This window comes from Alligator sinensis, unplaced genomic scaffold (genome assembly GCF_000455745.1).
Source record: "Alligator sinensis unplaced genomic scaffold, ASM45574v1 scaffold366_1, whole genome shotgun sequence".
In the NCBI taxonomy this organism is placed as follows: Eukaryota; Metazoa; Chordata; order Crocodylia; family Alligatoridae; genus Alligator; species Alligator sinensis.
The window spans coordinates 2,631,279-2,642,420 of record NW_005841851.1 but is presented as its reverse complement, the minus strand read 5'-3'; positions in this window follow the sequence as shown (position 1 = coordinate 2,642,420).

Here is an 11,142-nt window from a genome sequence, read left to right as displayed (position 1 = left end):
AGGGGTTGGTTCACTAGGCAAGGGGCCCTGGAAGAGTTTGTCCAGGATGCTGTTGGGAAGTTTGGTCCTGTCTCTATTTACCAAGCAAACTTGTTGTATTCTTCCATGCCCTCTGCTTTTCCATGCTGCTTTGTCCAGAATGGTAGTGTTAAAATCTACCCAGAGGCGAAGAATACAAAACAAACCCCACCGTGCAAGCAACACTTGAAAGAATCTGGATCACAGAGCTGTAAAAGGCAAAAATGAACAGAAAACATCCTGATACTTCAGCTGGATGTGTTTCCAAATGAAAGGATGTTTTGGGGAGGATGGCTGGTGAACATCTTCTGTGTTCCTGATTTTACAGTTTAAGGATAATATTTTAAATACATAATGATTGGGAAGCAGATAACAGCCCTGAAGAGATTGAGGAGGAGAATATTTAGCTAGCCATCCTCCACACACGTGGGGGCAGGGAGATTATGTAGGAATAATATGGCTTTCAGTTTTCTTTCTCTGGTGTTTTTTCCTTTCTCTGTAAATTTCAGTTGTCGTATTCTGCAGCTAATGCGTGCTAGGGAGGAGAACTCCTAAATGTTCACTTTAATGGTTGGCTGTATGACTTCAGCTGCTTTTAAAAAAACTGTTGAAAGCAACTTATCATGGAGGGTGATGAGAGAAATCTAAAGATGCCTTTATGCAATCTGCACAGTGAGACTGGAACAGAATGATTTGTATTGGGGTTGATACATCTCTATAGCTTAAAAGACAGGTTTACATCTTTCAGACTTTCTCTACTTCAAAGTTTCCTGGTTTTCCTTCCTTTACACATGCCTTTCTATCTGCTGTTAGAACTGTGGTGTTTTGCTTCTTCCCTTGGTTAGATAGCTGCCACCTAATTATTTTACTAGTAAAATGGGCATACAAGTAAATGTATTTCTCATAGGAACACACCTGTTACAATAACAAAAATCAGCCTATGCAAATAAATGGAATACAATACATTTCTGTGTAGAAGGATTATTAGCATCATGTGATGAATGCTTCTATAATTTGACCATCATAAGTTAAAATAAGTTAAAATATGTAATTGAGTGGAATCCTCTGAAGGAACGATTGCTGAAAAAAAGAAAGTTGTATTTCTTTCTACACCTGCTATTCTTGGAGCACTTGGTTCACTTAAGGTTCCTTGCTCCATTTAAAATGGTCGTTCCTGATTTTGTCTGTGATGTTGCATGGTAAATGTAAGAACAGGTAACTCTTTGCGTGACTCTTAATTCTTCTGGTTTGCATTCTAATATATCAACCCAGAATAGGAAAGGACAGATTAATTTCTTGTTCAAAACCATTGACCCAAATAGCTTCAGTGGGAATGTACACATTTCACAATTGCAGCTTCTAATCTTTGTATACAAGCTACGATATGACAAACTGATCTGCACAATTAGAAAAACCATTCATTTCACTGGGTCTGTATGGGGATGATGGCCCATTGGCTGAGATCATCTTGAAGGATCGGGCCTTTACACTGTGCAAGTAGCTTGCTAATCTCACCCTGAATAAGAAAAACATCTGATGGGTGAGTAAATTTTTCCACTATCATCATGGTAGGGCAATTAGGTTTTGTGCTTGATCTAGCAAATTCTCCTGACAATTTTGCAAGGCTGATTTGGCAGGCAGCTTATGTCTTCTCCTTGACTAAGAAAAGTCATGGTCTAAGTCCCATTCCTTAAGCACATGCATAACACTACCCATGCAAGCAGTTCACGTTGCGTCAGTGTGGCTGGAAACTTTTCCTGTACATTGTTTTGAAGATGGGCAGATACCAGCCTATTTATCTTAGAATTTTTCACAGTTTTCTGCTTACTAATTCCTACTTAGGCAGATGAGATTTTTGCTCTTTTTTGATATTTTCCTTTAGTACCAGTATTAATGATCCCTACTAGAAGCAGGGGAAGGGGGGAATTAAGATAAGAATTTTCAACGATAGATTTCATTTCAGCAGTCCCTGTAGGACTATCCCATGCCCTTCACAATTACTGGTAGATTAAATTGCTTAATGATAGAAAATTAAAACAATTAAGATCAGTAATAAAATAAAATAAAAATAAGCCCCCAAATCTTTCTCATCTAATCCTCTTGAAAATAATTAAAGTTTTCTGTTAGCTATGAGGCTGCATCTGTCACACATTCTTAAAAAGATGGTCCATGGCGCTAAATCTTTCTTAAGCAGTTTTGTCACCCTACTGTACTGCTACCTCACTTCAATCTGGAGACACCAACTTTTATAAAAATAACTACTCTATGGATTTGGCCTTGTATACAGAGTTCATGCTGATCATCAGAGACCTCATCAGATTAAGTTAAACATTGCCCAAATTGGGCTCAGCTTGGACTCAGGCATTTTGGCACATCCTTCCATGGCTGCTGCTCATTCTGTATGTAAAACCACCAGAAAATTGGCAGAGCAGCTTGGTCCAAAACAGGACCACCAATATGCTGCTGCTATAAAGATCTAGATTTCTGCCTCATCTGTTAAGACTGTAAACAGTGTAAACTTGACTGATGAAACTGAGTCCACACTTGGACAATCAGGAGAAATGTGGAACATTCTGAGATTTTCTTCAAGGTTTTTTTCTCTCTCTAGCTCAGTGATTCTCAGCCAGGGTGCTGTGGCACCTTGGGGTGCCTTGAAATCCTTTCAAGGGTGCCATGTTGTGCCACACAGTGTTGGTACCGTCAAGTGTGCAAACATGATTCATAAATTAAACCTAGAGTCTTCACATAAGAATCCATAGTGTTAGAAACATTATGACCTATTGTGATCTTTTTGAATTCTTTGCAACAGAAGAACTACTTTATTATTTTGCTCTAGTAAAAAAAAAAGTGAAAACTAAGAGCTTCTATTTTCTAAAGGTGTCGCCAGTGTATCATGAGATACCTCATATCTATCCCAGGGTGCCTCAAGGCTAAAAAAGGGTTAAGAACCACTGCTGTAACAGATAGACAGGGTTTATAACTTGGAAGTCATTTTTCATCGTGTACCAAACACAAGAAACCCAGATTTCAGCAGTAGCTAGGATTTTTCATCTCTAAAATAGCTGAAGTTCGTAGTCTTTCCCTGACTGCAGTGATCCATGCCTGTGTGACTGCTATTGTAAAGTGCTTGATATTGCTGAAATGCACATAGGATATTTCCTGTAGAAGAAAGTTGTCAGACCTTTGTAATCTGAGGATTTTAAGAATATGTGAGAAAGAGACCATGCTACTTTAATTCTTTTTTTAAAGTTAAATCTGCATTATCTTATGTTCCTAATGAATCTTTTCCAAAGAATGACAGGAGATTTCACTTCCATCAGTCAGGAAAACATGTCTAATTATCTCATACAATTTTTAGAGGCAAAAATGTACCACATAGTTAATTAGTTTCACTCTCCCACGACTCCACATGAGCAGCTAGTGAAAGACTGTTATGCCAGTGTCTCCAAATGTCTCTAGATATATAAATTACACACATGTTCCTATTTTTATAAATGAAATTTCAAAATATCAATAACAGTCTTACCAGACAAATATTTAGATTGTTAGGGTACTGAAGAAGGATCATCCCTAGCACTGAAGTCAGATCCTGTGGTCCTGTCAAGAGTAGGTCATTTTTTATATAACAGAGCTTTCATCATCAAAATAAGCAACCATCTGGATATAAAGATATCTTTTAGATGTAATCTGCTGAGCTCTGCCTGTGCTCTGCAGACCTTGATAGTCCTTTTAGCTTGACAGAAACTCCTGTGCGCTTTGCACTTGCCACTTAACCTTCCTTCAAATTTACCTATTGCTAACAAATTACTGCTTCGTGATATTGGTTAGGAAAACAACGGAATGAAACTTCCATTTTTTTATGCTAAACTGTTCATGTTGTTATCATCTCCTCTCATCCCATGCAACCTATTTGTCTCTTCTGTACATTTACTGCATCCTGCCTGACACCTCACAATAAACCCTAAAGGCTGTTATAGATCTGTACGATGCTTTCACACAACGGGGTCTTCCTAATTGACCAGAGCTCTTAAATGCTGCTGTAATAAAATAGTTGATAATAAAGACATTTTCCATTGACGATACACATTGATACATTGATACATCAAGAGTGTTTTCCTGAATAATGCGACGCGATTTCATTTTGTGAAGGATCACTTTTACAAATTGTATCTGAAGCTTTGTAGATGTCAACCTCTGTATTTTAAGTTGTAGGCAGTATACTTAGCTCCTGATATCAAATTCCAAGCAGGAGTGTGCAGGCACTGGAATGCAGCCTTGTCCCGGCTTTGGACCATGCTGTCACCACCACTGCAAGGTCCCAGCCGCAGCCCCAGAGCAACATCCTGCCCAGCTGCATGTCCTGCCAGCACTGGTGGGGGGGGGGCGCCGCAGAGACCCCCCCCCTTCCCTGGAAACTGGCCACAGCGATGCGGGCAGGGGCTGCTGGGAAATGGAGTCTGGATGCCGGCCAGATCTGGCCTGCTGCCCACCCCTGTATTAGGTGCTATCTGGCACCTGTTCTGGCAGTCTTAGCAAGGAGGCCATACCAAAAAATGAACGATTTTGTGTCACATTGCTAACCAGCAGAATGTGGAAAGCTAGCAAGGCTGATGCTCATGCTGACCCTGTTGTGTAGATAGTGAATTTCATTCTCCAGAGATCTGATTATAACACTTTTCCCCAGATGTGAAATATCTTCCAATTACTGAGCTGTGGACCCATGCCTTCATTCTGCAAACCAAGCGGCTAGGCAAAAAGAGGCTGGGGGCAAGGCTTAGAAGGAGGAGTATTGCAGATGTTGCTTCATTACTGCCTCTCATTCTCCAGGAGGAATATACTGAGTTGTCAGTATAGGTTACCTCTGAGTTCTGGTTCTGGTTCCCTCTCCCCTTCTTCCCTTTGGGATTTCAGAGAGGTTCTGCTGCCAGGGGACCAGAAGGGGCCTTGAGAAACAGGAGGCAGTGTGGACACACAGGTATAGCATAGGTACAGGTAATACTTACGTTCAGAAGAACATAGGGGACCCCCTGTTTCTTTGATGGAAAACATCATGTCATTCTTCAACCCCTCCCTTCCTACCCTGCATCCCACCCCCAGGAAAACAGACGTTTCTTCATCCTGTTTTAATCTTTACGAGGGTAAAATATGAATTAGTATGTGAAGTCAAAACTCTATTAATGCATGGCATGGTTTTATAAAAGACTGTGTGTATAAATAAGTCTGGTAGAGGAAGGTAGATGCCATCTACAAAAATATGTTCTTACTTTATATATGGTTCAATCCACTGCTGTTTTTTGCCCAATGGAATAGATGGAGTCAGGAGCAGTCTAACCCTTCATCAGATACCACCACAAGTTTCTTATCTGATTGTTTATAAATTCTCTGCATTCCTCAGTGATTCATCCAGTGCTGCCCTTATTCTGGATGTATTTTTTTCTGATCATAGCAATGAGTGTTTGCATTATGCTACTATCTAAGTTTTTAATAAAGTTCAGAGTTTGACCCATAGGATGGAACATGTGTAGTCAGAGAGGCTATTCTAGCTAATCTCACATGAGACACCATGCAAGAATCTAGGCTCCTTCATTACTGTCACATCTTCCTGCGTAAGAGTTAGAAATCTCCATACATGAGTTTCTGTCACCTTGGAAACATTTAGAAAAGAAATGCTATCCCTATAAAGAAACACAGTATTTAGCCCTACAGAAAGCTGTATTGTCCATTTCTAATGAGCCAGAAATTAAAATGTCATGAGTTGGGTATCTGTATCTTGTTTTTAGAGTTGCTACACTATCTTTGGGTGTGGTATAAATAATATTACTAATAATATGTATATAAGTTGTGTGATAGAAAAATTGAAGACCCAAGAAAGTTAAACTAAATTAGACACAACATAATGAGGGATGGCTGTAAATAAAGCAGGGATGAGAGGAAAAGAATCCCTGACAGTATCCTCACTAATCTCATATGTCATGCAGACTCAGTTCTCTAAGCACACAGGCATAGAGGATGGAATGAGAAAGGGGCATAAGGCAGCATTAAGAGACATAGGGGCACATAGAGATGAGCTGCATGTGTGTAATGTTGGGTAAGAGGAGAGTGCATAGTAAAAATGTACACGTTTTGAATGTCATGTGGGAGGACACTGGAAGTGAGTACAGTCTCAAAGATGGACAGCAGCATGGATGAAGTGATGAAATGGTTAATGGTTACAGCAGAAGCCTGTGACTCAAGCAAACCTCCTTTCCCACAGATTCACTGTGTGATCTTAGACAAGATTCTTAGATTCAGGTCTTTAGATGTGGTTAGATGCCTGAGTCCCCATGAAATAAAGTGGAGTTAGACCCCTGGATATTTTGGGGGATCTTTGCCTTAGGTTTGGTGGGCATTGACAGACATGCAGCTCCCTGGCCTAACTTGTGGTGCTTCACAGAAAGTGCCATGAATTAGACCAACCATCCCAACCACGCAGATGTTCACTGTTGGGTCAGGGATTGAGCTTCAGTGTGAAACCAATCCAGCCAAGGAGCTTCTTTGCCTGCAGTTTCTTTCCACTAGCCATGCCCCCTCCCTCCCAGCTCCAGTGCTGTCTGCATGATGGGACTGGGGGAGAAGGGAGGGGAGGAAGCTCAGGCTGGGGTTTGCCCAGTCTGCGCTATAGGGAGGTGGGGTGGATTGGAGCCCCCCACCTCAGGGGGACTCCAATCCAACCACCCCCACTCCAGTGCAGGCTGGGCAAACCCAACCCAAGCTCCATCCCCCCACTTTTCTCCCTTTCCCATCATGCAGACAGCACCGGGGGTGGGGCTGGGAGCTCAGCTGCCCAATCAGACAGAAGTTAATGAAGGTACTCTGCTTTGGAGCACCTTCATTTGAACCCTTGTATAGTAAGGGTTAATTTGTTGTGCGATAGGGGATTTTTAAAATGCTCTTCAGCCATGCAGATCTGTTAGGGCACAGCTGTACAGCATTTTCAAGGGCTGATCACACAACAAATATAACTTCTGTCTGTGCCCTATGTGCTTATACCCCCACCTGTAAAATGGGTTAATAATAACATTGAGGCTTCCCATAGTTTTGAGGTGTATTTCATATTTTAAGGTGCTGAGATCTTATGAAAGTAAGAACCATGTAAGTTCTTAAGCTCCGAACAAATGATTTTAGAGCAGAAAAATCTGAAGAATACAATATGAGGACTCGAGAGGGCACACAGGAGGAGGTTCAGATAGTTAAGTAGAGATATTGCTTTTTCATAACATTCAATAAAGAGACTTAGCTTTTTGTTCCCCAGGCACGTTCCATCATAGAGATACCTTAACAAGCATAAAAAATCTTTTCCAACAGATGGAAACCTCCTTCAGAGTGTCAATGTTTTCTTCACTTATTTAAAGAGCTAATACTGGAGTCTACTAGGGCCTCTTTATATGAGCAGGTGAAGGCACAATGGGATCTAATGCCACATATTCATGGCAGGATGTGCGATTGTGGGATCACACATTAGATCCCATCGCACCTTTTTGCTGGTGCAGGAGGAGCCTGATCCTGGGTTCCCCCTGCACTAGTAAGAAGCAAGCTCCTGCAGGTGGGATCCCCCTCAGCTGATACGGCTACCAGCCATGGGAGCCCCCATGCACCCCTGGGCCTGGGAGACTGCAGCTGCTGTGATCTAGCCATGGAATGCCCCATGTACCCCCAGAGCTGGAAGATCACAGAAACTGTGATTTCAAAGCTGCAGGAGTGCCCCATCCAATCCCAGGGCTGGAAGATGGCTGCTGGGACTGAGAGTCCCACAGCTGTGGGGCACTGCTAGTCCCAGAGTCTGCAGCTGCCAAGCCCGGTCGGGGTGGAGAGTCCCCTCAGCTATGGGACTCCCAGTCCCAGCTGCACATGATGCACCCTGTGGCTGGGAGCCTGGTCAGCTGACAGGGCTCCCAGTCACAGGGGCAGATTCTGCTACATGTGCAAATTAAAGCTGGGTAGCAACTACCTATAAAGTTATTACACATTTTCCAGTCAGCAATAACTTTATAGCTGGTTGGGCCTTTTTATGGCATGATGGTACTCTGGTCACAGTTTCCGTGTGTATGTACCACTGCTTGATACCATTTTGAGACTGGGAAAGATGCCATTCTGATGCTCCCTCAACAAAGCCTCTGACTGCAGTAGTCTGACTCATAAGATTAGTCTTTTGTAACTTGTTCACATAGTTTCTATCAAAAATATAATTGATATAAAGTATCTCTTTTCTAGCTGTCTTTTTTTTATAATGCCCATCCCCATGGCAGCTAAAAACTGGCTTAAGAATTCAAAAAGTGTAAATTTAAGATAATTACCTAGTTTCACAAAAACTATGCTATATAAGGATTCTGGAGCATAAACTGTAAAAATATGGTTCTCTAAGGGAACTTAGGTAAATTATACTTACTAGCATCTTAATATGTAGCCTACGTAAAGATGGTAATGCAGATATGAATGCATAAAGAATCAGTCAAAATTTCTAGCACATATACCTTAAGCTTTATAGCTTAATTTCATGCCAAATGTGAACTAAATAGGGCATTAAGCATGATTATCTACATTGAATTAATTAAAAACATTAATTATATTGTATTTTTTTTAAAGCAGTAGCCTTAACTTTTTATATATGCTAGAAAAATATTAAATGCATAGGAACATTTTTATGTGGAACATAGGCACATTTCAAATATGGAAATATGTTACCTTTAGTGGGAGCTTTTATTTTACTTGAAAATACTAAAAGTAAAATAACATTTTTAAAAAGCAGAAAATCACTCAAAAATCACAGAAAATCACAGTCAAATTTTTTTCTGGTATAATCTATCTCCACTTTCTTGAATAACACTTATTTTGTAATTCTGGTTTATTTATTATGGTGCAATTTAGAATTAAGGAGTTACTTATAACAGATGTATTTTCTGCTTTTCAGTGTAGAATGAAGAGTGTATGTTTGCACACGTGTGTTACCGAACATGATAAACAGACTGGAGAAATCAAACAAATGACCTGTTCAGAATCCTTAGAACACTTTAGCCACATCCATCTTAGTTGCATCAATAGAAGACCAACAATAATCAACAGGGAACTTTTTAACATTTTATTAAAAAAATTAGAAGCTCATTATACTGTGGATATACAGTGAATGGAGCACCTAGAATGAATAGACTTTGTACCACGTAACTTAGGCAATCTGCCTCAATTTCTCCATTTGGCTTTGACATCACAGGGAAAATACAATCTTTAAAATGGTTTCATATATTAAGATGTATTTGCAGGTACTGTGTATACCAGATCATTTAAATTGAAGTAGTAAGAACAGTTTGGACACAGGGTGCACCTACATGTGCAATCAAGGTGACGCAATAAGCAGGCACAGTTCATGCTAGAGTTAAAAGCTCCTAGGCACAGCATTTACATGTGCACCTGGAAGCACAGGACATTCAGCTAGGGTGGCACAGCCCCAGCTGCCAGGTCACTCAGGGGGTCAGCCTGCCAGCCCAGAGCTGCTCCCCCTGGATCAGTGTGCTGTGGAGGGGCTGGCTGGGGCACAAGGGTACTATACCGCAGAGCTAGCCAGCAGGCAGCCCCCACACTGTAGCACCCTCATGCCCCAGCCAGCCCCGGTTACTTTCTACATGTGCGTTGCGGCAGAATAAATAAGCCCACCATGGGATAGTACTTATGTCAGGCAGTACTAACCTATGGCGGAGTTAATTAGTTTACTCTGGCCTAATAACTCCGCACCTGTAAATGGTGATGCTTTATTGAGGAGCTAATTAGGCAACTCCGCAGTAAGCATGTCATGTAGATGCCCTCATTGCTGCATCCAGATGGGCACAGACATTTGGTTCCCCAGGACAGGTAGCAGCAGTGCACCTTGCGCACCACAGCTACTTGTCCCCAGGGAATGCCCGTGTCACATGTGCTTTGGTGCACAGCAAGTTACTCTGGGGACGGCAGGGGAGGCTGGGGCCAGCTCTGTGCTGACCCCAGCAGCCTTACCTGGGGCCCAAGACTGCAGCCGTGGTGATCCTGTTGGTAGGGACCTGACCAGCAGCTGCAGCCCGGTCACTTTTCAGCAGTGCGTGCTGCCTGTGCATGCGCTGCTCCATTTTCCTCCCCTGCAACATATCCAGGGGTCAAAGAAACCCATGGTTAAAAACCTGGAGCAGCACATGCATGGGCAGCGCACGGTTGCAGTGTGGAGAACACCACAGTGTGGAGTATGTGGCGCTGCAGACGTGTTTGTGGCACCACATACATACCACCCAGCTGCGCTCATCTGGATGTGCCCGCAATGGTGATGGCTAACTGTAGGCAGAGTTAAAACCTAGCCTCAGAAAGTTATTCCTACTTGTGGAGAGAAAACACATTACTTTTGATTACTTCCAGCTTGCTTTAATGACTGTGTCCAAGTACCTTTATTAAACTGGGCTTTTGAATTGAAACAAGGCAGAAAGTGTGTTTACTGCAATGATTAAAATGGCACTTTAAGACAAGCACTCAGCCACGAGTAAAATTGTCCTGCCATACTCCTGCAATAAATAATATCTTGGAAATTGTTTGTTATGTCTTCAATAAAATACAGTTTGGGAAAAAGAGAGAGAGAGAGTCTACATTATTCCTAAGCAATGAACTGGATTCTTTTCAGAGTGATACATCATGAGGGACACGTAACAAAGGAAAAATCTGGCACATGGGCTTTTTTTAGAAAGAGCTACTAGTGAGTGTCACTCAGGTAACTAACGAGCAAATGTTCTCTGGTAGAAAACAGACAAAATAAGGGGCAGATCCAGCAAACGCTTACGCAGTTCCCACTCCGAAAAATCACCGCCCCCAAACAAGGCAGAGGGTCCCTTTCTACACACACACACACGGGCAACTGCAAGCTTGCGAGTACTTCCAGGGATTATTCCTAATATGAAGAGAAGGGATGTTGTAAAACCTATCAGGGGACACGGCCAACCTGCAAAGAACATATTGGCAGTAACTAATCAGTGGCCGCAGGGGACGGGAGCAGCGCGCATGCAGACGCGGAGGTGCTCGCAGCCCCCTTCAGCCGGGTTCGCGCCGAGCCGCGGAGTGCAGGCGCTCGGCGCGGGCCCG